The sequence below is a fragment of the Panthera onca genome, chromosome B1 (assembly GCF_046562875.1).
Source record: "Panthera onca isolate mPanOnc1 chromosome B1, mPanOnc1 haplotype 2, whole genome shotgun sequence".
In the NCBI taxonomy this organism is placed as follows: Eukaryota; Metazoa; Chordata; class Mammalia; order Carnivora; family Felidae; genus Panthera; species Panthera onca.
Window position 1 is genome coordinate 164,562,760 of NC_138342.1, and position 27,041 is coordinate 164,589,800.

Consider the following 27,041-nt stretch of genomic DNA (forward strand, 5'->3'; position numbering starts at 1 on the left):
AATCAAATATTTTAACAGATAAAATAAGGAATAATCTACAGACTGCTTCTGCCAAGATAAAAACAGTAAGAATCAAATACTTTCTCTTGGGAAAACCAAATGAGGTAGGTTTCTTGCAGTAGGATACACGGTAAAGAAAAACCTTTGCCACCATTCTTAGAATCCCCTGAAGTAGCCACCCCAAAGTTTCCAGTTTTCCCAAGAGATGAAAAGTTACTATGATAGCAACATTAGGAAGATTTAAGGAGAGAAGAACAAAGAGAAATCTTAAAAACCCAGCCACTACTTACAAGCACTTTCAAAAGAAATCTGAGCCGCAATTCTTCAGAAGACTGTTCTCCCGACCATGAACACAATCTGAAGTCTAAAATAGATATCCTATCACCTTGGGCCGAGAAGTCACATTTCAGCTTACTAACTTCTACTTGGGTAAACAGTTTTACAACTCCTAGAACAAACCCCAGCTAAAATTAACCGCACCGGCGCAGCAGGCAGGAACTCGCTGATTTGCATCATGTGTGCTGGGATTTATTCACTAGGACAACATCGGTGTCCTCTTAATGGGAAATTTGGCCAAGGGGCGTGCTCTGCTGAACAATACATAGCATCATGATTATGCTAATTACTGAATTCAGTCCAATAATACTAACTTCTTTTAAGTTGTTTTCGCAAGTACTGACAAAGAAAGAGTAAGCTCTTTTTCACAACAGGCGCTCACTTGATTTTTTAAGCACATTCAAATCAAACAAAACTTTGGCAACAAGGTGGCAGTGCTGTATGCTCCTCACAAGGAAAAGCAAAGTAAAAGGACGTTTTGTCAGATTCTTTACACAGTGTGATTAGATGTGGTACCATGTGAAATTGAACAGGAATCAAATATACAAACTAGTAAGTTTAACAACAAGTACTCTTCAATGAAAGCTTTTTTCTTGATATAAAACGAACCAATGTCATTCACTTGCTTTCTAGCTTTGTCTTCTGCACTTCCAAGGAGTTGCTATTAGGACACAGGTTCACTAATAAATTACAAGTGAGAACAAACATCTCAAACATTTGCAAAAGGCATCGTCCTTGGCAAGAAACATTCTGAAGTGCATTTAACTGCATGGCTAGCTGGAACTGGTAAACTGTCCTCTATAGATGACAGACCATCTATAAATCATGTTGACACTCAAGTTAACAGCTGAAGACCCCAAGCACACATCTGATAGTTAAAAGAAAACGAGAAATAGCACAGAATTTCTTTTAAAATATATATACTTCCAAATATATATATGTACTTCCTTAATAAGTACAACTTATTATCAAAGCCACAGAATTGCATAACATCTACTCAAGATGGTTTTGATTAGTTTTAAACATTTGAGTTCTGGTGACATACTCTGGTCTTACTGGACACTTTATGAAAGATCTCAAAACACATTACAAACCTCAAATCCCCAAACACATCAGGGAGATATTATTCCCACCCCCCCCACCCCCCCTTTTTTTTAAACACATGGGTAAAACAGGGAAATTCAATGACTTGTCCAAGGCTTCATTCTGAATCAACACTGGATCATTCCATCGCCCTCCTAACCTCTGTATGACATATATGTCTTCCATATTAACCATTTAGCTATAATCCTATAGATCTTTTCTAAGCTGTTTTTCTGATTTTAAAATGTTAGTTTAAGAATGCAAGAGATTTAAAAAAAAAAAAGAAGAAGAAGAATGTAAGAGATTTATTCTACTTAACTCCCAAATCCCAGGTCTGTGCTACAGGGTTTCACTCCTTGACTCTCTGTCACAGGTAGGTATCCTATTACATGGATCTTTAAGACAGGACTATGCTCTTATGAAGCACCGTCCACCTATGGCACAAACACCCAAAGTGGTAAACAGGTTGATTCCCATTGGCATGAGCTGGTAACCACCAGCACAAACCTCCTCCAAGTTGTTTACAAAAACTGCTAGCTGCAGGTCTGGGATGCCACCCCCACTGCCCAATGGTAAGCAGGACTCGCTAAAACCCTTGCAAGATGGTAGCTAGAGGTACACTCACCACTACCCCAACCCAAAGTCACTGGAGGTAAGCATTTCCCACTCTATGCTAAAAGGAAACAAGAAGGCACTATCAAAGATGACTTGCCCTAATCAATATAATTAACTCTTAGTGATTGACAGCAAACTCACTCTAGAATTCTTAATGCCAAAAGAAGATGCTGTGAGGCTATTTTTGACACAATCATCCTTATCCTGTTATCATAGTTTGGAAAAAGAGTTTCTTTTTTTTTTCTTTAATGTTTATTTATTCTTGAGAGAGAGAAATAGAGTATGAGCGAGGGAAGGGCAGAGAGAGGGAGACACAGAACTTGAAGCAGGCTCCAAGCTCTGAGCTGTCAGTACAGAGCCCATCACAGGACCTGAACCCATGAACCGTGAGATCATGACCTGAGCTGAAGTCCGACGTTCAACCAACTAAGCCACTCAGGTACCCCTGGAAAAAGAGTTTCTAAGCTAAAACACATTTCTTCCCTAAACCAGAAAGAAAAAGCAAATACACCAACTTTATTTAGGCACTGGAGTTTGCATTACAGAAGAACACTATGATAAGTCTTATATCCATTATACGGAGGGCAGGGAACACTGAGTTTTCCAGTTCCTCATGTATCAAATATGCTGAGTATGACTCCACTGTTTCTTTCAACACTGGCCACACCTGTTCCAAAATGGAAGAACCAAAACATTCCAAAGAAAATAGTGTATCCTCCAATTTACATTAGTCACTCTGCTGCTTCCTTTTCATTAGTGAAAATAATTTAAGAGTCAACTGTACTTTTGTTCCAGGCATACTTATGACAGTAGAGAAAAATCTATGTGCATCATTAAAAGCAAGGTAAATTCTCCCCATTTGTTCTCAGGAAGTTTTGGTGGTGGGGGAGGAAGGCCAGGCAATGCCATGTAAGTGGAAGGAAGATGGTGATCTATGGCTTATCTAGTGCAACAGATCCATGCAATTGAAACAAAAACAAAAACTAGTTTTATGAACTCATATTAATGAATTAAACTGGATATCGACCCTCTAGAGTAGCCACATACATAATTTTAAATTTTCTCGTAGTAAGGTAAAAAAATAATAAAAATAACAGGTAAAATTAATTTGAATAATATATTTGGTTTAACTCAATATATCCAAGATACTATCATTTCAACATGTAATGAATATAAAAATGACTAATGAGTTGGTGGGAGAAATGGAAAGCTGAGGAAAGCTGAAGATCAGAAGATCAGGGGCGGGGGGAGGAAAAATGATCTAGGAAGGAGAAAGACAGGACCAAAGGAGGATGAATAGCCCAAAAGGAGGGAGAAGGAAAGAAGGAAAGAATTTCCCCCCAGGCATGGAATTCAGTTATAAAATCATGTACCAGATACTGGAATGCTCCTGTTCGGGGCTAGGTGCTGCTAATACAGGGAGGGCAGACAAGATTCTGGTGCGAAGGGCAGACCCACCCAAACAACGTTCTGGTAAGCACAAAGACACAGTGATGTGCTCTGTGCTCTGGGAGCACAACTGGGGCAGAGTGGGGAAGAGATGTAGTTTATTTTTTACATGAAGGGTTTTTTTTTAATAATTATTTAGTTTTGAGACAGAGAGAGAGAGAGAGAGAGCGAGCTAGCGCAAGCGGGGGAGGGGCAGAGAGAGAGAGGAGACAGAATCCAAAGCAGGCTCCAGGCTCTGAGCTGTCAGCACACAGCCCAACTCAGGGCTTGAACCCATGAACCACGAATTGCCACCCAGATGCCCCTTCTGAAATATTTAAAAATCACATCTGGACCCGCAGTAAAATTTCCATTCCGAGCTTTTATCATCTTCAAATTAAATCTGGTTATTTGGTCCAACTAGTGAGGGTGGTGGGGTAGGGAAAGAGTAGAAAGGGGGGAAAAAAACCCTCATGTATCTCCATGGTTCTCAGTTTTTCAGAGGATGACATAAAATACTCAAAGCCTCCATGCTGGAAAAATACATGATCAACCCACTAGGTAAGCAACTCTTCTTTGGATGCAGCTGTGGAGTCAGAAAGAGCTGGGTACAAAATGTAGTCTCCCACCTACCAGCTCTATGACTTCAGGGAACTCAGCTAACCTCTATGACTCTGCTTCCTTACCTGTAAAACAAGGGTAATAATGCCAACATCAAGGGCCAGTGTTAAAACTCCCTGAGATGCCATATAGCACCAGCACACATGAGCTCTCAATAAACAGCTGTAGCCATCATGATCACACCCCTTCTGCCATCAACATAGTCTTTGCTGAAGATCAATTTGGGATATTTACTGAGTGAGGAAGGATTAAAGGTTCCCGACTTTTATAGCTCAAGGCTTCAAAAAAAAAAAAAAAAAAGTTGAAAGGGGCTTCAAATGATTACTAAGTATTTCAGGGGAGCCTAGGGTCTATAGACTATCCCTCTGAAAACTGTGTAGCTTTGACAGCCTGATTTTCTCTATTTGATCACCTCATGTTGCTGGCCTAAGGATCAATCAGAATTTAGGGACACTAACTAAGCACATTCATGAATTCCCTATCTTGGCAGACTGTTGCAGTAATGACCCCCTATTTGTTCCTGCTTCCCTATATCCACACCCTTTGGCCTGCAAGACAAGAGCAAAGTTGAAAAGTCCTGACCCATGGGGGCTCGCCCTCTCTTGCTGCACTTTGGACCCCAAGAACACCTCATGAAGAAGCCCTGGCCAGCCCACTGATGATGACCATCTGGGACAAAGATGTGCCACCTTCTGCCAAGGCTCCCGCACCAGCCAGCAGGACAACTCCGGACATGTGCAGCAGGCCATCGTAGACTGTGTGGCTCCAGCAGGGCTGCCAGCCACCTGCAGAGACCAGCCAGGCTAGCCCAAACCAAAAGAACCACGTCAGTGACCTATGTTATTGTGAGGCATCATATGTTTGTTTGTCTAAGTCACTAGTATTAGGTGATTTGTTACACAGCAAAATCTCACTAATATACATATCTTCAAAAAATTTGTAACATTCCATCCCTGGATCTCCAAACTAAACCTTTCAAGACTAACTGATGTCTGTTATTCTTAAAACTCACAATTCTGCTTACTATATTTACTTTATCATATCAATTATTATGTTAATCAAACTAAAATGAAACAGTGATATGGTCTGATTATAAAACTGCTACAGTGGTAAGTTCTCCATTTAGTCCATCCTATAATTTGAAACAAAATACACATGGCCTTTAATGCTACAACTACACATATATGCTAAAGAGATGGTTCTTTCATCCTAGGCTTCAGAGGGATTATACTGGCATAGGTCACAGCTATCCAACCTGTTTTAGTACTTCAGAAATGGATTAGAGTACCAATTTACCCACACATGAGCAGAAACCTCTAACTCCAAAAGTGCAAACCATTTCCTCTTCAGCAGTCATTTTTTTGTAAGCTAAAAAAAGAGAGAGAGAAACATAGCAAACTCTTAAAAACAGTTCTTTTTAAAAACTCTGCTAAGTAATTAATTCAGCATGATTTTATAACACAATTTATATCAGTACTGTGAACATAAAGGCAGTACTGTTACTGCTAGTGTTTGAATACTTATTTTAACATAGTTGATTTTTTAAAGTATCTTAGAATAATACTGGGAAATTTTTACCGTTTGAATACATTCCTAAAAGGTCATCCATTTAACAAACATTTGTTGGGGTGTCTGGGTGGCTCAGTCAGTTGAGCGTCCAACTTCAGCTCAGGTCATGATCTCACAGTTCGTGAGTTCAAGCCCCATGTTGGGCTCTGTGCTGACAGCTCAAAGCCTGGAGCTTGCTTCAGATTCTGTGACTCCCTCTCTCTCTGCCCCTCCCCTGCTCGTACTCTGCCTCTCTCTCTCTCTCTCTCTCATAAATAAATACACTTAAAAAAAAATTTGTTAAACACTTGGTTTCTGCCATCATGAAACTCCCAAGCATCTGTAAGATTTGTATGAATGGCAGGATGTTCATGATTATAGCAGAAAATAGTGTGAATGAAAGTTCTGCCTTCAGGAGGCTTATAATCTGGTATGAGACATCTCGGTAAATATAAACTGTCTACCATATAAGAGAGTAATCAGTAAGTATCTCAAAGGGTAAAATTTCATTCCATTAGAAATCTAAGAAAAGAAGAGGTTTCAGTTGGGTTAATCAGGAAAAGGCATCTTGGAAAAAGTGACATTTGAATAGCACCTTTGCATACTGGTGAGCTTTCAAAAGCAAAAGGAGTGGAAAGAACATTATACAGAAGCAATGACGTAAGCAAAGATAGAGAAAAAGGAAAGCTACAATGTATGCCTGGGGAATGGAATGGATTCAGAATCCATCTGTATTTGCCTGGGTTCAAATTCTAGCTTCATCATCAGTAGTTGTTGACCTTGGGCAATTACTTTCGCTATGCCTAGTTTCTTTATCTTTAAAACGGGGATAGTAATCTACATACTTCATAGGGCTATTATGAAGATTACATGAGTTTATATTTATAAAGCATGTAGAACAGTGCCTGGTGTTTAATATATAAACATTTCATTAAATAAATAAATTCACACATATATACATACACAGCAAGGTATGCAGGCAAATGTGCATGAATATAGATATAGAGATAGCTATATCACTGAGGACAGTACCTGGTAGGTAGCAGGTGTTAAATATACTTGTAATTTTTTCCCCTTTGTCTAGAGTTCATAAAGAGTCACACTAGAGTACAGTGTCAGCCATATTTTAAGATGCTCCAACATTAGCCTCCACTCAGCTAAAAGAGTTTCACTCCTTTCTCTTGGGGCAACACTTCTGCATTTGCTGATATAAGATGCTCTGCTTGGAACTGCTACACAGACACAGCCTGGCTGTCAGATTCAAACAAACAAGAACTAGTATCTTATGTAATAAATACACCTTCAATGAAAAAATAAGCATAGGCTTATTAAGTACAAACTGAACCTCTACAGTTAATTAGTCAGGCTAACCTAAAATAACAAACAAATGTATTCTGATATTTTAGGAAAAACAACATTAGATTTAAAGCCATAGTATTTCAAAAGGTAGGTTAACAAAATCTTACTAATTCTACTCTAATTTGGCTTCAAGGTAGTCATATATCCACACTGAAAATACTTTCAAATGCAGTCTTATTACTTGAATCTATTAAGAAAATGTTAAACTGAGTTCTGTCCATTTTTAGGGCAAAAGTACTAGATAGTTAAACATACTAAAATAAATACTGCTACAACTACTTGAAAATATTCTAAGTTGAAATAAGTAAAACTGTCCTGCAATCGCATACTATTTATTTGTTTAGAAACCTCTTTCTCACAGATAATGCAAACGCAAATTTCACCCATCACGAATCAAACTTGGTGGCCAATCCTGGATTCATGAGCTGTGCTTAACTGCTAATCAGAAACACCCATTTCTCAGTTTAAGCAATCCAATTATAAGAAAACTATTAGGAATCAGGGAATAAGCTACAGACTTCCAAAACCTTTTGGTACGTTAGCACTAAACGTTAATTTTTGTTATCTCAATCTGCACTGCTCCATAAGCAATCAAGCTTACTTCAAGAGTATGTACAATCTTTTTTGGATAAGAACTACTCTACTTTCTAACTTTAGATTTCAGACTTTCAAAGGAAAAGAGGGCTGTAGGAAAGTACTTAACAGAGCCCTTTGCTGGGATCATTCAAATCGAAGTTTACTAGCTTTGCAACCATTGGCAAGTTACTTAACAGAATTCTCTTTGCCCACCTGCAAAATAAGGATAAGAATCCACTTCCAAGGACTGCTGAGAAAACGAGTTAATGCACATACAGTACTCAGAACAATGATTCACACAGGTTTCTATACATAAAATATATTTATATATATTTTTATTTGTGTGTGTGTGTGTGTGTGTGTGTGTGTATAGAGAGAGAGAGAGAGAGAGAGAGGGAGGGAGGGAGAGAGCATGCTAGTTAGCTACATAAAAGAACAATGAATGGGAATTCCAGATTGAACCACCTGTATGTAGTAATGAATCTACTTTTTTGGGGCTTTTAGGTTCCTTCTCTATCTTATTTTAGATGCACAGGAAACTTACAGGGTAAGAATGAAAGGATCCCCATAATAACAGCCCAAAGCCACCAGTTTTATTATTAATAATTTCAAATATGTTCTCATGGGTCCTCAAGTATTTGTAAGGTTTGTTTGAAAGGCAAATGCTCAAGTATGTGGTAGAACACAGCACTTGGTACTTACTAATTTACCAAGAGACATGGGAAATCAAGCATGTATGCTCTAGGGGCACCTGGGTGGCTCAGTCAGTTAAGTGTCCAACTTCAGCTCAGGTCATGATCTAATGGTTCATGGGTTTGAGCCCTGCATCGGGCTCTGTGCTGACAGCTCAGAGCCTAGAGTGAGCTTCGGATTCTGTCTCCCTCTCTGCCCCTCTCTGGCTCATACTCTGTCTCTCAAAAATAAACGTTAAAAAAAATTAAGAAAAAAACAGAACATATGCTCTAATTTTTTATAGCTTTGCTGTAAATGGATGTGGTCTGTTCCCAACCAGATAAACTAAGTGATCACTTTTAGAGTAGGCTGTTCAAAATCAACCTCAAACTAAAAGAGATGAAATATTCATAAGAGATTCTAATTGCACTTGGCTACAAGAACCCAGTAGGTGGCTAGTTTCTTCAGGGGGGTACAGCCTAGTCTCTTGATGATAAAAGTACATGACTGTATCTCTTAAGCACTAAACATTTCATTTAAAAAAATGCTGCAATGAGTGCTCACTTTTAAAAGCAGCAAAAAACAAGAGGACTAATTAACAACTCAGCTCGAATATTTATAATAGCCAGTAATTATAATCATCCGAAAGGCCATTCTCAGAAACACCAAAGACCAGTTTCTTTCCATAGGCCCTGGCTCACAAAAAGATGGGTGGACAAACAGTACTGAAACATCTGCGGTTGATTGTAGACGGTGAAATAATAAACAATTATCCATTTTAGACCTTAATGTGGTCATTGTAAGAGTTGGTTTCTCCTTTTTCTTGACATTATATTTTCCTCTCTCCAGTTGCCAGGAAAGGGTGCATTTCCCAATTCTTTGACTCACATCTGTTTCTAAAAATGCTCTTAAAAAATGACTAAAAATTATTCTTTTTAGTTTCACCGATTGATATCCTTTTTTTGTAAACATATTTAAAGGAGGGGCTCTTGATAGATCCAGATTTAAGGCTTTTTAAAAAACTTTTTAAATAAAAGGAATGGAAGCATAACTGGGTAGCAAATTAATAAATTCCAACTAACATTCTGACTTTGAATAAGAAAAATCTTGTCCTTATTATTCAAGCTTATAAGATTATAAAATAATAAGAAGCCAGTTAGACAAAGGGTATTCTGGTTGTTCATACACAGCATATCAGAACGATGTACACCCAAATCATGACATCAGACTAGTACTCACTATTCCTTGTGTAAGTGTTAAATAGGCCATCTCTTCGCAAAAGAGTGTAGTGGTGGGTCAGTGTTCAGGAAAAATAATTAAGATAAAAGGCAAATCAACACAAAACATCTCCCAAACAATATTCAAAAGAATCTCTCTCAGATCATTTACTAAAGTAATCTCTTCCAAAAATCACCATTAAATTAATCCTTGCCACTGAAGAAAGAGGACGAATAAATCACATTTAATTTACAATTATTTAGAATGTTTTGGACAATTCCAAGACACACGGAGGAAAAAAAAATATTAAAAATAGCCAAGAGAAGGACTAGGCAGCAGCTAAACATAAAGGCCAGGGGTGAGATCAAAATTAGAAACATATAATGTCTGGAGAACTGTCCATATAAGGGTATCTTTAAATCAGTAACTAAGTTAGGATAATCCACTGGGCAAAATAAACCGTTGCCATCATCACAATGGCTGACCCCTCCATCTCTCATTCAGAAATCTTTGGAGTCTCGGGAAACAAATATGATATGTGCAACTTTATGTTGTTATGTTGGATAATACTCAACAGTATTTGGAGATATTTTCAAAGCTGGTCTTAACTTGCCTAGTTCCAGATGAGAAACTTCATATATTATTGATCTTTCACTCTTATAAAAATATAGAAGAGTAACTAACCATAGAGGATAAAACTTCTGCTGAGCATTTCTTACTACATCTAGTGTACCATATTTACTTACTTTCCCCAACACCATGGATTTCCAGATTCCACAGAGCAGGCTGTTGTTTGTTCACTGTCATTTACTCATTCATTAGACTCTTAGGGAGCTTCTTAACCTGGTGCCAACACTAGAGAAATGAAATAAAGAAGGCTCCTAGCTTCTAGGAGTTCACTGTGTGTGGAAGACAGATCCACAAGTAATTATGACACAGTGTAAGGCCTATAACAGAAGTCTGCACAAGAGTAGGGTTGCAATTCTCTTCAGGGCTTGGGGAAAGGTTTTATGATTTAAATGACCAGGCAGAGAAAGGGTAAAAGGCATTTCAGGCAGAGCAAGCAGTATAGGCAAAAGTTCAGAGGGAGGAAACAGCACAGCATGTTCCAGGAATAGCAGAAGTAGGTATCCAGAGAGCAAATGATGGGATATAAGTGGGAGAGGAGGCAGAAGATCAGGTTGAAAAGGTAGATAGGCACTGGGTTGTTGAGGTCCATAAGTGCCACACTAACAATTTCATCCGTTATCCTGTAGCCCTGACACTCTCAAGTCTGCCTACACATTAAAATCTCCTGAGAAGCTTTAAAACAAAATATTGATGCCTGGTATTTGTTAGTATCGATTAATTGGTCTAGGATGGGACCCGGGTATTTTTTTAAAAGCTTCCCATGTGTTTCTAGTATGTGGTCAGGAGGAGAACTGCTGCTGTAGGCAACAAGGAGTCAACACAACCATGTAAGCAGGATGGTGATGTAAAAATATTAAAAAACAAAACAAAAAACGAGTTAACTGGCACCAGTGTGAAGAGATCACAGGCACGGAGACTAGGGAAGGAATGTCAGTGTATAGGCTACTGGATACAGGCCAGAGATAAGAGTCTAAGACAGGAGCTATTAACATCTCGTGAGTCACTGACCTGTGTGAAAGTCGATGATAAAAGCTAAAGCCGTCTTCTTGAGAAAAACTCTTAGGTTAAAACATGTACATATAACTTCAAGGAGTTATGAACCTCTTTGATTATGATAAATTCAAATTAAGAAACCCTGACCTAAAGGCAGTGATGAGAAAGAGGAGAGAAAGACTTCTGAGGTAGAATCAATAGCACTGAGGACATTTAAGTGAAGGGAAAGAAGAGGAATTAAGGATGACATCACCACTTCTGGCTTGACTTATAAATAATAAATGTGTACTGTGCACTCACTTAAGTATCAGCAACCATACTGAGCAGCTAACATGTATGTATCACACTGAATTTTTCCGATTCTATAAGACAGATTGCTGCCATACTAATTTTATAATTGAACAAACTGAGATTTAGAGACAGACATTAAGTAACTTGTCCAACACCACGTGGCAAGAGTAGTAGAGCCAGAATTTAATCCGAGACCACATGACTCCAGAGCTTGCGGTGTTAGCCTCTTCCAGGACAACCTCTGGTGAGTTGTACCCCTGGATGAACAAGAGGAGTCGGGAGGATAGAGTACAGCCAGGCAGAGGAAGAGAAGAGGAAGGGGTGGGGGTGGCAACACAAAAAAGTAGTTTTAGATAAGCTATGTCCTAGATAGTACAAGACATGTGGATGACAGTAGCTGTTGAGTCAGAAAAAACAGAAAGATCACAAGGTGAGAGTAAAAGATACAGAAACAGAACTGGTACTGAGTTCTCCTCATGCACCCAGTACCCTGCTTTCTCACAACACTATAAGCACCATCACTATCTTTCCTTTGCAAGTGAGGAATCAGACACGGGACGTCAGGGCCATGTGAGTGGTGGAGCCATCTTAACCCCTGACCTAAATGTCTAGGACACTATAAAAAGGAGTGGAAACCAGGGTGTCCTAAGTGGCAGCAGCCCCCAACCTCTTTTAAAACTGCTAGTGGGAGAGGCGCCTGGTGGCTCAGTCGGTTGGGCATCCGACTTCCACTCAGGTCATGAACTCATGGTTTGCAGGTTGGAGCCCTGCATCAGGCTCTGTGCTGACAGCTCAGAGCCTGGAGCCTGCTTTGGATTCTGTCTCCCTCTTTCTCTGCCCCTCCCCCGGTCGCGCTGTTCTGTCTCTGTCTTGCTCTCTCATAAATAAATAAAAACATTAAAAAAATTAAAAATAACTAAATAAAACTGCTAGTGGAAGACACAGGGTTTGTTTTTTAAAAAGCTTTACAATAAAGGGGCGCCTGGGTGGCTCAGTCAGTTAGACATCAGACTTCAGCTCAGGTCATGATATACAGTCTGTGAGTTCAAGCCCCTTGTCGGGCTGTACGTGGACAGCTCACAGCCTGGAGCCTGCTTCAGACTCTGTCTCCGGCTCTCTCTGCCCCTCCCCCGCTCTCAGTGTCTCTCTCTCTCTCTCTCTCTCTCTCTCTCTCAAAAATAAAATAAAGACATAAAAAAAATTTTTTAAAGCTTTACATAAAAAAGCTTTGACAATATTTATCCATTTCCATAACCTAAAGGTGTTTTGATTGAACTATTTGAGGGGTAGTAAGAGGCATCTCTGTATTAACCAACTTAAACAAATACTAAAGATACATTTCCACAGGGCAGTAGGCAAACTGAGGGGCAAACCTACGTAAAAGATACAACAGGACACAAATTCTATATAGTGTGTTACTATAACCTGGGGCAAAATTCAGACAATTAGTCTAATGGAGATAGTGTGCCTGTTTCCTGAGGCCATGGGAAGTGGTGAAATTTCCTTTTTTACTCTTTTTGTAGCTTGGAAAGAATGTGGTTTTTCTTCTCTCTAAAGTAACAAGAATAAAATCTCAAACCACACTCACTCTACAAGTCTAGACTAGCTACTTCAGATTTTAACAGCGGAATAACTTTTACATCAGTTTCAGAAAAAAAAAAAAAAACCTGTTACAGTTCAATGTTTCAGCACCTATACCGACAACGGAGTAGTCTTTCAGTCACAAACACTCCTTCTATAAATGTACTTTTAAAGAGCCTACAATATCATCCTAGAACTGTCCTCTATTTAAAATTAAAAAAAAATTTTTTTAAGGTTTATTTTTGAGAGAGAGAAAGAGAGAAAGAAAGAGAGGGAGAGCAGGGAAGGGGCAGAAAGAGAGTGGGGCAGAGGATCTGAAGCAGGCTCTGTGCTGACAGTAGACAGCCCAATGTGGGCTCACGTGATCATGACCTGAGCTGAAGTCAGACACTTAACTGACTGAGCCGCCCAGGAACGGGGGATTGTCCTCTATTTTAAAATTAAAGTATCTGAGGGGCACCTGGGTGGCTCAGTCGGTTAAGTGTCTGACTTTGGCTCAGGTCATGATCTCACTGTTCATGAGTTTGAGCCCCACGTCAGGCTCTGTGATGACGGCTCAGAGCCTGAAGCCTGTTTCGGATTCTGTGTCTCCCCCTCTCTACTCCTCCCCTGCTCATGCTCTGTCTCTCTCTGTCTCTCAAAAATAAACATTGAAAAAAAATTTTTTTAAAGTGCCCGAGAGAAATATAAAATTCCAATTAAAAGAGTTTTGAAGTTCTGCTGTACAGCCTTTCATTGAGAACAGCAATACCTTACACAGTACTATTCCAGTCACCCATCACTATGCTTAAAGGGCTCCATTGGGAAGTCAGTGCTTTCTAGAGCAGCCCACCCCATTACTGGAGAACTCTCACCAGAGCTTAGATCAAGAGGGAATCCTTTGCTTTGTTAATTTTCATTCACTCACTCACTCACTCATTCATTCATTCATTCATTCATTCAAACATTCACTAAGCACACTCTGGTCTTTCTATTCCTTAATCTACAAGGGTTGTTGCCATTGCTATTTTATACCCTCTCCTTCAGATCCAGCAACCACAAGCAGTGGTTCCTTATGTGACGTCACGTCTCAGTCCATTGCTGTCCCTGTCTCCCTCCTTTGCTCGTGTCTCACCTAAAATGTGGTTTTCAGATACAAACACAATTCACCAAATGTGGTCTAACCTGCTTATATTTTTAGCAGTCACATTACAGAGACTTCCCAGACCAGCCTGTGGGCAAATAAACTCCCAGCTCTTTTTCATCTCAGGTGCATCTGAGATTGTCCTCCATGCCCAGGCATTGTTCAGCTCCTACATGTTTATCCTTAGTATCTTTCATCTTTTGGAACATTATTACAACCTATTGGGGTTATGCTCAGCCTGGATTCTGCTAGGTTTGGTATTAGCCAACTCTTCTAGGCTTATGTCATCTGGAAATTAGAAAAATTTATTTCAATCCAGAACTTTACAAGAAAGAGGACATTGTGATTAAAAATGTGCTATCAATGGCAACTCAAAGTACTCTGCAGGTTCTCTGGACTGAGTACTCCTCTCTGATACCCGTATTACCAATTTTTAACCATTATGAGGGGCAATAAAAACCCCCTTGAAAATCTGATGAAAGCCATAAAGTGTACATTTATATACAATTTTTCAGTCAGTATCAGGTGGTTCATAGACACCCATGAAGCCCATCTGTTGGCCTCCCATTAAGGTGCCCCACCTTAGGGATTCCAGGACCTATGAAAAACATTTCTGGCCACTAGGATTTATTAATATCCATTACTAAAATAACTGATTCTCCTATCTAACACCCAATTTAATACCCAGGAGCCAAATAACTGGCAATCAGCAGACATTATTAACTCGCTAATAATTCTCAAGATCAGAAAAAGTACCCAGAAACTAAGAAATCTGACCAAAACCAAACCATGGATTATAAGAATACTTTACAAACAAAAGCACAGGTACCTAAGCTTATATACACAAAGATATGTGCTACACCACTGTTTGTAGTAAATTTTTAAAAAGGTGTGGGGGGGGGGGGATATTCTAAATGTCCCTTCATAGAGAAATGGCTCAATAAATCATGGCATGTTGAAAATTTATTTTATGAAAATAAGAGATCTACATTGACTTGGGACATATCAATGGTATATTGAGGGGAAGCTTCAAAATAATATATAGTGTGATCCTATTTTAAAAACAAAAAACTTACAAATCTTATATTGTTAAACATACTTTTGTAAATATAAAAAAAGGTATGGAAGAATTCACATCTGGCTGTGAACACTGGTGGGGGATTAGTTCTTTTTGTCTGTACTCATCTTTGCATACTTTCACTTGTTGCAGTTAAGTATCACTTTTGCCAAGTAAAAATAAAAAGAAAAAAAGAAAAACTAAGTAAGGTTGACAATAGGATCTATCAATAAAAACAGAGACCTCTCACCCCAACACCCCATATGCATTTTCTAATGCCCAATTTCCCAAAAACTGTCCCACCCATAATAAGCCCTGGATGAAATCTAATTTCCTTTTGACTTTTCAACAATTTTGATGTCTTTGATTCCAAAGACAGGCACTCTTCTGTTACACCTATTAAAGCTGTTTTATAGTTTAAATATGACCACAATTCACAAGTATGGCTTTTTCCCCCTTTAGGGAAAAAGACATCTCAGCAGAGCCACTTATAAAAGGTGTGTGGAACCCACATTAGTCCAATACATAAAAGATGGATGCATGCAGCACAAACACTATCAAATTCTAAGGTGAAGAAATAGGAGCACAGAGGCCATTCCTGGTGGGCCAGTGGTTCTCAACCTTGGCTAAACATTAAAACTACCTGGAAACATGTTTTAAAGTATCAGTGCCTGGGCACCACTTTCAGAGTCTAATTTGACTGGCCTGGGAACAGGTGCTTGTTTCAATCTAAAGTTTCTCTAGATTATTCAAATGAGCAGCCACTGCTTTCTACATTTCATTTCCTTCCCTTCTATCAATTTTTACAGAGCTTTCCCTTTATCAGTTATTTTAGGGCCGTGACTGTATTTGGGAAAGCCAAAACTGATCACCCAGCCAATGCCTGTCTGCTACACATAACTTATATTGTCCTTCTGTTGATTTTTGATGCCCAACTTCAATAACATTACTGAAATCTATGGGTACCATCATGAGGAGCTCTTCACATGTCAACACTACTTGTAGCTTTGCCTTACATTACGTTGGAAAACACAAATCCAACATTACTCTACTGATTATTTGAAATATTGCTGGACATTAATTAATGGACTGCCTGATTTTCTGTGCTCATCTTTACAGGTATTTTAAAATTTTAACAGCCACCACATTGCAAAATACTGATGGAAAGAAAAACCATTACTTGAAATATCTCCTCCCACTCAAATTTAGTATCTGAGAGCAGTAAAATACCCAAGAAAAATTTCAATACAATATGCAAGGGGATTCACTAACAAAATGAAATATTTCTTTAGTACATGTTATATTACAACACAAAAAGTCAGGATTCAAAACTTTGGACTGGTGCTGCAAATTATACAAAAAGATATTTTAAAACAAAGGACACTGTATATTGTTTATAATGGCTGGCATTAAAAAATAACTGCCTTTATGTATCTACAAATGGCATTAGCATGTATTTTCAAAGAAGCTTACAATGGTCCATTTAAAGTTCTGATCTAGGAACTGTACTCCCAAGCATTTATCCCAGTGAAATGAAAACTTAGATCTACAAAAAACACCTGTACACAAATGTTCACAGCAGCCTTATTTGTAATAACCCAGAACAGTAAACAACCCAAATGTCCTTCCACTGGACAAGTGGTTAAACTGTGGTACATCTATGGCATGAACAGAACTCAGCAACGAAAGGAACAAACTATTTGGCACACGCAACAATTTGAATGGATCTCACAAGCATCATGCTGAGTAAAACGAGCCAATCTCTAAAGATCACAGGCTGCATGAACATTAGAAAGCTGAAGAACACAATAGTGATCACCAAGGGTTTGAGGAAATTATAAAGGAGAGCAAGAGAAAGCCTTGGGTTGATGGGTGAGGGATACAAAATCCTGCATCTTGATTGTGATGGTGGTTACACAAATACATGTAATCAAACTGCACAGAACCATACAAACACACACACACACACACACACACACACACACACACACACACACACAAATGAGTGCATATAAAACTGGAGAAATCTGAATAAGCTCTGGATGGTACCAATGTCAATTTTCTGGTTTTGATCTTGGACTTCGGCTACCTTTGGGGGAAAATGGGTGAAGGGTACATGGGACTGCTCTGTATTTTTGCTATTTCCTATGAATCTGCGATCATTTCAAGATGAAAAGTTTTTTAAAAGTGAGAGGAAAACAAGAAGGTGGTCACTTATTTAAAATACACACACCATGTTTCCTAATCTATGTGAAGGTATAAACAAGTAAAAGGGAAAGATGTAATAAGGGTGGCTGGAAAGAAGCAGATGGCTTGAATAACATTTATGGAGCATTTATTATGTGCCAGGCACTACAGCTTATCCCATTTAACTCAAAAATCCAGTGAGGTGACTGCTGATTAATATCCCCACTTTTCAGATGAGGAAACTGAAAGAAGGTAAGAAATTCAATCAGGATCACATGCTGGCAAGAAGCAAAGATGTCAAAAATAAGAAGAGAATTTCAAAGAAAATAGGATTTGGAGAAAAAGTGTCATTACTATATCAAGAAAAGATTTAAAAAGTAGCTTAAAATAGGTAGAATGCTACAGAGGTAAATCACAGCACACACTGATGAATACTCTGTCCTCCAAGAACTTAAAATCTTTAATACACATTAGCCTAGGAAAACTGAATGCACTTGACCAGAGATGTATTTGCAACTGGTTATTTTTTATTAATCTTTCAATTTCTGCTTAGAATAGAGAAGAAAAGTAACAACGATTTCTCCTCTTTAAAAGATGTCCACCAAATGAAAACAAGGAGAAAAAGGTGAACCAAAATTCAGAAATAATACAAACAGGGCACTCAAAATGGTAAGAAAACTAAGCTGATTGACTATAACAAAGCCTATTCATGAAAGAAAACAGAAAAGCTGTAACACTGTCAAATGCAAGGCAGAAGTCTAAATTAGGTTAGAATAAAACATGAATCTACATATAATGAACAATATGGGCTAGCAAGATGAATATTTATTTGCAATAAAATAGTTTTAAATTAAATTATGCAGTTAAGATTGGTTTCAGTCTGGCTTAGAATAAGCGGAAGGAAAATTTCAGCCCTCTTTTTCACTCCATCTTCAATTTAGATCATTGAATATTGAATATTTTAACAGCATGCCAAAAACCAGAAGCAATTCTAAGATAAATTCAATGCAAGTAAATGGGTATTTAAGAGGAAGTTTCTTATTCTGGTTGTAAAGCCTCTGAGACAGGGTTGCTTTTCTAGAGGAAAATAACATCTCAATTTTAATTTTAAAGATCCAGTGAAACCCCAAGAAAATACAATATTTAAAATATTGGAAGTATTAACCACTCTTCTAAATTGCAGACACTAAGCAATCCACGTAGTGTGCCGCTTGAAGTAAATCGAGTAACCGCAGTCAGCTCTGCCTTTAGGATCATCTCTGATAGAAAAGGTATTCTTTCCTCTTAAATTATCTTTTTTAAGTTTACTTATTTATTTTGAGAGAGGTAGAGCACAAATGGGGGAGGAACAGAGAGAGAGGAAGAGAGAGAGAATCCCAAGCAGGCTCGACATTGTCAGTGCAGAGCCCAATGTGGGGCTCGAACCCATGAACCATGAGATCATGACCTGAGCCGAAATCAAGAGTCAAATGCAAAAGACTGAGTCACCCAGGTACCCCTTAAATTATCTTCTAAAAGCAAATGAAAATGCAGTAATGATGTCAGCATGTTGGTTCTTAGAAGCTTTGTAAACTTCTAATTCAGGAAGTAACATGCAGGAATTTTACTTGATGTTCAAAAATCTCTCTACAGAAGATCTGGAATAAAATGGCCACACCACAATATTCTCATCCATGGCTTTAATTAATATGATAAAATCTGAAATAGAATTCTTGTCATACATCCTCGGAATTGCTTTCTCATGCACAAATAGAGTAAAGGAGGGCCAAAAAGCAAATGTATCCAGTTGGACAATATCTATCATACAGTGTTTATGGATTTCTCTGCTCTAAGGAAATCTCATGAGGTTAACTTATTTTTTATGGGTAAAACCCTAACACATTTTTTATAAAAGCCATAACCTAGGCCATTTTGTATGGTGTACAGATATACATTAAAATCTCCCTATAATTCTTGGAGGATCATACCAAGGAAATGTATTTTCAGTAATGCCAGATTCTAATCAATGGTGAATACAAATTTTTGAAGTTTTTACAACTAAATATCCTTAAATAGAAATATTTTTAAGGTCTGGAGTGCCTGGGTGGCTCAGTCGGAGCCAGTCAGTGGGAGACTCTTGATCTCAGCTCAGGTCATGATCACACAGTTTGTGAGTTCGAGCCCTGTATCAGGCTCTCTGCTGTCAGCACAGAGTCTGCTTCAGATCCTCTGTCTCTCTCTCTCTGCCCTCCCTCGTTCTCTCTCTCAAAAATAAACATTAAAAAAATGTTAAAAATATATTTTTAACGTGTGATAACGATATTGTGGTTGTGTTCTGACAAGGGATTTCTTGAACATACTGAAAATTCACAGATGAATAATTTAATATCTGAGATATGTTTTAAAGTAGTATGGCATTGGGGGCCAGCAGGGGGTAGTTTAAACAAGACTTGCCACAAATGGAAAGGTAAAGCTGAAGGATGGGGACATACAGATGAATTATCTTGTCTTCTTTGGTACATGTCTGAAATTTTCCAACATAAACTGTGTATATCCATGCATGGGATATAAAATATACTCATGTAACAGGAATTCTGAGCAGAAATTCAGGTTCTTGAATGCTTCTTTTATGGCAAAAATACCAGGCAAATCATCTCACCCCATGGTACTATAGTTTCCAATTTCTAAAATGCAGGGATGGAACATGATTTCTATGGTTGCTTCCAGTTCTGAAGTTTTTACTCTCTGAGAATGCTGTTTTGTTCTTCCGAATGGAATTTCAATTCATCTCACTGTCTACAGTAACCGAGTCTATACTGAGAAGGCACAGCTGTCTTAAGACAAAGTATGATCTCAAAGCAGCTCTTTTAAGACCATCAGTGCCACCCTGTCATCACCTCTCACTTACCACATGAAAAAAAGAAAAAAGGGAGGCAACCACAATGATTTCCATAGGGTAGGTGAAAATTCCCTCCCTTCAGAGATTTGACTAAGGGTCACAAATCACATGATATGTATAAAAGGCACTCCCTTTAACACGGCAAATCTTCCTGAGTAATTATCAAACAATATTTTTATAAATATATTTTGAAGACTTCTCATCACAGTACTGTTCATAACGGTGAAAAATCTGGTATGTAGATTACCATTAATAAGGGTTTAGTTAAATATATCATGGTATAGTCTTATAACAGAATACCATGCAACTATGTAAAAAATAAAGATATTAGCCCACAATGATCAGGGTATCATAAAGGGACACAGGAACCAACCGAAAGACTCCCAAGGGTCAAAGCTGGAAAAATTAGAGCAATAAAGTTGTATTGGATTATAACTCAAAGTATAAATATCATTAGTCTATACTGACATTAAAAAAATGATTCAATAAATAAATGGGAGAGAAGAGAGAAGTCTCCTGCGTAGAATTCCAAATAACGTATGTAGATACTCTGCTTCTCCCCTACAGAAGGTGGAGCATAACTCTTAAGTGTGGGCTGCCTTCCTTCCAAGGAGCACAAGATGGAAAGTTGAGAAAAAAGAGTAACTTTACAATAGAGAAGTCTGACAAACACTACCTCAGCCAGGATACCAAGGTCAACATCAACAGTAAGGTCACAAAGCTAGGATGCACCCTTGAAATGATGTGATAAAAACAGCCTTTTGCCTCTGTGGCCTCCCTTAGTCTAACCCCACATAACCCCAGTCTAACCATGAGAAAACAACAGACAAGCCCAAATGAGGGGCATTCTACTATCTGACTGGTACACCTCAAAACTGTCAAGTCATAAAAAACAAGGGAAGTCTGAGAAACAGTCATAGCCACGAAGAACCTAAGGAGACATGATGACTGAATGCAGTGTGGACTCGTGGATGGGGTCCTAGAACAGAAAAAGACAGGAGGTAAAAACTCATGAAAGGGAAATCACAATAAAGTATGGACTTCAACCAATTATAATGTTATCAGTTTGGTTCATTAATTATAACATATGTACCACACTAACATTAAGAGGTTAATGAGAGGGGAAACTGGGAACTCTGTACTATCTTCGCAATTTCTTTATAAATCTAAAACCTTCTATGAGGCGCCTGGGTGGCTCAGTTAAGTGTCTGACTCTTGGTTTCAGCTCAGGTCATGATCTCACAGTTTGTGGGTTCAAGCCTTGCATCGGGCTTTACATTGACAGCATGGAGCCTGCTTGGGATTCTCTCTCTCCCCCTCTTTCTCTGCCCCTCCCCTGCTTGTGCACACACTCACTCTCTCTCTCAAAATAAATGAAAATAAACTTAGGAAAAAAATCCAAAACTCTTCTAAAATAAAAAGTTTATTTTTAAAAAATGAAAAAACAAGATATAAACTTACAATGATGTGGAATGATGGCCAATATATAATAAACAAAAGAAGTGTTACTAAACAATATGCATATTATGAACCTATTTGTATTTTAGAGATATACATATATGTACTTTTTTACCAAATGCCTGGATAATTTACACCAAATGCTAACCTCTGGGAAGTGAATCACGAGTGATTTTCACTTCACCACCCACTTTATGCTTTTCTGTACTATCTGATTTTGTTCTTTCTACTAAGCATTGATCACTTTAACATTGAGCCTTCTATAATCTTACAAACTATTAACAAAGCTCTTTTACTCTGGGAAAAAAAAAATTAGGCATACAGCAGAGGATTAATAGCAGTGCTCCTCAGCTCAAAATAATACACATTTATGAAAGAGTAAATTTTACTTTTTCAAGGAAAAAATGTTTAATTTTATTAAGTAGGCTCTATACCCAATGTGGGGCTCAAACTCACGACCCTCAGATCAAGAGCCTCATGCTCTACTGACTGAGCCAGCTGGGCGCCTCTCAAGGAGAGAAATAATATTTTAAGTTAGTACAGAAAAGTGAATGAAAGCATGGATTTTAATCAGACTTAGCTTAAATTCCTGGTTTCACCATTTACGACTGGTTATGACCTTGGACAGTTCAACAACCTCCCTCAATTTCCTCATTTTTATAGTAGGAAATATGTACAACAACAAACCTATTGCTCAGCAGAAATATCCTAACATTATTTAGTCATCAATATAAACATACATTACATACTACATAAGTGTGTAGTATATAAAATATATTTCATAACAAAATTTTATTGGGTTGCCTGGATGGCTCAGTCAGTTAAGCACCCAACTCTTGATTTCAGCTCAGGTCACGATCTCATGGTTCGTGAGTTTGAGCCCCACATCAGGCTCCACGCTGACAGTGAGGAGCCTGCTTGGGATTCTCTCTCTCTGCCCTCCCCACCTCAAAATAAATAAACTTAAAAAAAAAAATTTTTTTTTAAATCAAATTTTATTAGAAGGAATTACATTAGTAGTAGCAAAAACTTCAATGTATGCCTGGAGCCTGGCCCTACTGAGGCTCCATAATGGCAAGTGTTTCTTATTGGTATTAACAAAAATCCAAGAAAAAATAAAACACCATCAGGAAAAAATTTAGTTTCTCTAAGAACAAGGAACAGTAAAAGACAAACCCTACCCTCAGCTCATTCTACATCATCTGCAGCAATTTCCCAAATGTCGCTGCTAACTATTTATTATGGTGATTAAAAATGTTATTGTTAACATGCCCACAGACCTGAGATTCATCCAGAGAATACACATGAAAGCCACTTTTCTAATCATAACCAGCTTAAACTAAGCTTTGGAATACTAATACATCAAGTTCTCCTTCCTATGGAGATAGTTTCCCTATTTATGAATGTCAATACAAATTTATGAATGTCAATACAAATAAACACCAGCCACAAACTAAACTTATTTAAATCTCTTGATTATACATAACGAACTTTAATAAAGAAGCTTTAAATAGACATATATTTTGATCTGTAACAAATTTCTGGGCTGGCTGATTTATCTCAAATATGATATTTTCAAATTACCCAAATTCAAACCTTACATTACAAAAAATCACAACAGACAAGTCTAATCACGCTATGAATTAGGGGACTTTTTAAACAAGGCCAAACAACGCACATCAGAAGAATCAATTTGTTCCATCAAGTGAAAAGTTTACCCAAACTGATTTATCATATAGTTTAGGACATACACCCTTAAAGACCTGTTAATTTAGGAAGAAATTAACCAACCATAAACATAACAATATTATATTATTGTGGCAATTTTTTCTACATTAGAAAATGCAAACTGTTCAGTTTGGTTGTTAAAAGAAATTAATGTAAACACCTTTTAAAATAACAAAAACATAGATACAATTCAGAAACTATATTCAGGTTGTTATATGTAATCCAGTGTTGGGATTATAACTATACAAAGACGGATTTTATAATATACTCAAAAGTATGTCACTGAGAACTGCACTGGCAAATAGATCAAAGAAACTTCTTTTGGTTAAAAAAAAAAAAAGAGACTGACTATAAGGTTTTGAGTTAGTTTAGTTTTCTTAAACACTATAAAAGCAAATTTAAAATGGGAATTCCAAGCATTCTGCATAGCAATATTATATATACAAGAAGAGTATAATCCTTTATCATGTTCTCTAAATTCTAAACAACTGAAGAAGGGACCACACTGGCACCTCCTATATATTACCTCATTTAATTGATATAACAATCCTAGATAATCATCACAATTTCAAGGGGAAGACACTCAAACTGAGTACTTTAAGTAACCTGCCCAGATAATAAGGGATACACCAGCAATTACATTACAGTCAGAATTTATATACGATACATACTACACACACCAGTTATATACATATCATATCTGGTATCTAACTTTTTAGGTTTTTAACCTATACAATTAGTCTGTTCCTATGATAACTACTATGTATGTGTATTTCAGCATTTGCCACATTGTACTGTAATCTTTTACTTATCAATATTCTCTATTCAATTATGAGCTTCCAGAGAGAACGGACTATATGGTGTTCATCTCTGTAACTGCAGAACATAGTCCTGTACCGAGCACATCTACATAAATTTCTCCTTAGTAGCTTACCCATGGTTCTGATGTTATTTTCACTAGCTGCTCACGGGTGGTGAATATTACAGAAACATTATCACACTATTAGCCATCCCTTCAGCTTCAAGATACCCAACAGTAACCATCACAATAGGAGAAGGCTTGGGCAGAAAGAATGTTCAGTCTGATCAACCCCAGTTTGTAGCATTACTCTTACAATCCTATTTAAATACATTACGTGCTATATAGGGTTCTTCTTTTTTAAGTTTCATAAAGCTGCATCTGTGCTTACATTAGTCTACTCCCAGGAGTTCATATACATTATAGGAAACTCAATTACAGGATAGCTCCATGTTCATAGTATATACAAGAATTAAGGAAAGACATAAGACGACATAAATCATCAAAGGCATAAACGCTTGCCAAAAGGCTACCTTTTCATTACAACAGGACTACAGTGTCCACGGGGACAAAACCATACAATTTATATGCTTTCCCATACAAGAAACAGGACTGGATGTTAATGGCATTTTTGAGAATGTTACAGTGTAATTATAAAATGATATAGGTTAATACATAAGGAGACATCAAGTCTCTCAAAACAAAATGAATATTTACAAGATTAAGTTTCTGTTTTGTTAAACATTAAATAAAGGTGTTGGAACTTAAATGGAAGTGTAAAAATACCAATGACCTAGTACTAAAACTAGTTAACAGAATTACTGATACTTTTCATTCTTTTAGCAGACCTTTTACCTAATAAATGTTAAAGCATGTGGTTTGTGTTTTCAGTTTTCTTCCCAGTTCTAGATATTGACTATGAATCCTTTTCTAGTATTTACCTTTCTGTTCCCACCTTCCACCCAATTCTACCCCCAAACCTGGTAAGGATGTCTTCTTTAATTTTTCAAGACAAGGGAGTGAATTCAAATGTCTGTCATGAACTCTTGAATAAAGAGTTAAAATGACAGCATCATAGGACTATCCTGACTCTCTTTAAAGTCATATTAATCTTCTAGAATAGCAATCTAAATCTTAGAAGCAGAAAACACAGGAAGCTCAATGTTCCAAGAAAAGTTAATAATAATTGATTCATCCTGGCTACCCAGGAAATACACAGCAAGGATCCGTGTTCTATGCAAATACTGACAACAAATCCATCTAGCAATACCTGCCATCCTGGGACAAGGAAAATAGAAGAAGAGAGCTCACAAGGCAAATTCACAATGACTAAAAAGTACACAAAGAAAACATCATCAGTTCAGAGGTGAGAAGGGATCAGAACTAAATGAAACATAACAGAGATCAGTGTACTTATACTGACAGGAGTAGACTGGGGTAGTGGAAGAGACGAGATCACCACTGACGGGAGATGTGAGTGGGATGCAAGTGGACAGGACGCGCAGTGGACAGAGGGGAGGGTAAAACAAGCAGGAGCTGGAGGTGACAGGAGCTGAATTACAAGAGATAACAAAAGACTGGAGGCGGCAGACAAGGCAGGAAGCCCACCCAAGGAAATAGAGGGTAAGGAGAACAGAAATCATTTTCAATGGGAGGATGAATCATGGAAAAGGCAGGAAGCAGGCAAAACACAGACACCAAGCAAGAAATTCTAGACAGATGAGAAAAAAAATGTAAAAGTAGTAAGTACATAGGGAAGAAAAGTGAAAAAAGGATGAAGTAAACAGGCCTACTAGGAAAGGAAATATTTATTAAAAAATGGTTTCTGGAATTTTGTTTTATTAATTTAAATTTTAAAATCGCTTCTGCTTATATTTCTTTCTGTTGGGTAAAACTTGATTCATAAGAACAAAGGCTTCCTCAGTTTACAAAGAAGAAAATTATGGCTCAGGTCAACTGACTTAAGTCACAAAAGTAGGAAGGGTTGAAAACAATAAAATTTACTGTCAGTTAATAATGTTAGTTCTAAGCCACAAACTAATTTTTATACTGACAATGTGTGTATACACATTAATGACTTTAATGACCAATTGCTTCATTTGTTAAGTACAAAAGCCTTCTCTTTTGCTTCATTTGTAAAGTACAAAAGCTTTCTCGTTCTCTCTCTCATATTCTCTCTATGCTTATCAGCATTTGGAGAAATCCCTGCTTCTTACTGCCTCCCCCAAAAAGGAAAGGGCACAGTATGAAGGTAACATTTACATCAGTATTGCTAAAAAGAAATCTGACGAAGGTTTAAAACAAAGTTAAAATAGTAATGATTAAAAGATGTTGTAATTTTTCTATAAATGTCTACGACCCATCTTATTCTGGTCTCCTAGTTAACTAAAACCACAACACAGAGATCATCCTTCATTTCCACCTAGAAAGAGTAGAGGAAAACAAAACCCTGAACAAGAATACAAAAATAGAAAGACGAGCAAACCCAAAAACGAATGGAAATTATTCTATTCTTGATCTTAGAAAACAAGCAAGGGTAGGAGAGAACCATACCAAAGGTCTATTTATGAAGATACAATTCTTATTTTTAAACTGAAAAAATACGGTCATCAGATCGTCAGGCTAAAAAATTGTGCAAGAAAAAAGCAGGCACATACAGAGACTGAGGAGTAGATAAAAGAAGATGAATCTGAAGCCACAAAAACTGTGAACAAGCAGCAGCACATTATGAAGAAGCAATTTGTCAACATCCTGTCCCTTTAGTGATTAGCAGAAGCTGGTTTCTGCTACTGTATCTACTATTTCTCTATCCAAACACAATAAAACTCTGATCATGAGGAAACTACCAGCTATTGCAGTA

At 37.6% G+C, this 27,041-nt stretch overlaps 1 protein-coding gene across 9 annotated transcripts in view; it reads right to left on the bottom strand.

Moving 5' to 3' along the window:
* Window positions 1-27,041, bottom strand: part of SLC20A2 (solute carrier family 20 member 2) — a 106,689-nt gene that overhangs the window by 73,692 nt on the left and 5,956 nt on the right. For 2 of the 9 annotated variants that reach the window (XM_060653421.3, XM_060653425.3), the window contains exon 1: window positions 291-531. The exons of the other annotated variants lie outside the window; for them this stretch is intronic. The gene's annotated coding sequence lies outside the window, so the exon portion shown is untranslated. Of the gene's footprint in view, window positions 1-290; window positions 532-27,041 lie in introns of those variants that run through there. 9 annotated transcript variants of the gene reach the window in all.